This window comes from Fukomys damarensis, unplaced genomic scaffold (genome assembly GCF_012274545.1).
Source record: "Fukomys damarensis isolate Sample0158 unplaced genomic scaffold, DMR_v1.0_HiC HiC_scaffold_25, whole genome shotgun sequence".
Lineage (NCBI taxonomy): Eukaryota > Metazoa > Chordata > Mammalia > Rodentia > Bathyergidae > Fukomys > Fukomys damarensis.
In genome coordinates this window covers 30861673-30862867 of record NW_022900937.1, presented here as the reverse complement: position 1 = coordinate 30862867, position 1195 = coordinate 30861673, and positions in this window count along the sequence as shown.

Sequence of the window (1195 nt, the reverse complement as noted above, 5' to 3'; positions counted from 1 at the left end):
CTTCTTTCCAAGCTCTGTGCTCTAGGGCGGCCACCTGTACCATCAGCATACTCTCTCATCTCTGGCCAACCTCCGGGAACCCGATGCCTATGGTGACTGTTGTCCCGGGGGTGGGACACACACGGACACACACACACACACACACACACACACACACACACACAATTAGAAGCAGTTCTCTTTCCCTTCAAAAGCGCTCTGTGGTAAACAATGAACGCTACACCCCAGCCCCCACTAGAAGCTGAGCGACACAGGTCAAAAACCTCACAGGCTTCCAGAGTCCTCCCAACAACCCCTTTTCCAGGTCTTACCTCACCACCCCACCGCTTTTAAAAATAATTTGCCCCTAATTTGCTTCAGTCCAGGTCCCCTTTCCCCAGTGCTCCTGCCCAAGCCTGTGGTACGGAACGTCCCCCAAAGTGAAGAATAGCCCAGGAGTGAAGCCTCAGCCTTTCCTCTGCTCCCAGCACTGAATGCACTCTTGGTCCACGTGCTAGGGTGTGGGGGGGACCTGGGAACCCTGGCTGGGAGCCAAGGGCCGCTTGCTAGAGGTGAGGATGCAAATCTGTGTCCCCCTCGTCCTCCAAGACCTCTGGACACTGCCCTAGAAGGAAGAATTGCTGATTAAATTAAGTCGGAGTCAGAGGTATCGAAAACGCTGGAAGCGAGGAGAGGAGACGGTGACAACAGCTAGCAGCCCGCAATAGATTCCAATTTCAACGCGAAGCGCTGGAGAGAGCTGAAGCAAAGCATTCTCCAAGCGCCGGGTGGCCCGAGCACGCCAGCTTAGGCTGCAGATGCCCAGCTACCGGCCCTGTGCCACACCGACGCAGGGGCGGGGAGGGCCGCGGCGCAGGAGTGCCGGGCTCTCCCGGGAAAGCGTAGGAGGCACGAACTAGGTCCTAAGGAGCGGACAGAGCTGAGGCCACCCCGCCGGGCTGCCTGGGGACACAGAAGTGTCGCCACCCAGGCGCTCCAGCCCTGCAGTCTACAGCGTGCCCGGGCCGCGGAAGGATATTGCACTTTGTTTACCTCGCCCGGGCACAGCCAGCCAGAGAGCGAGAAAGCAATAAAGGAAGCAGAGAAGCCAGCGCCAGCGCCCCCGGCCGGGATCCACCAGGGCCGGCGCGGGAGTTGCCCCAGGACTGGCAGCGGCGACGCTGATTGATGGGCGCGCGGCTCAATGAAGGGGCAC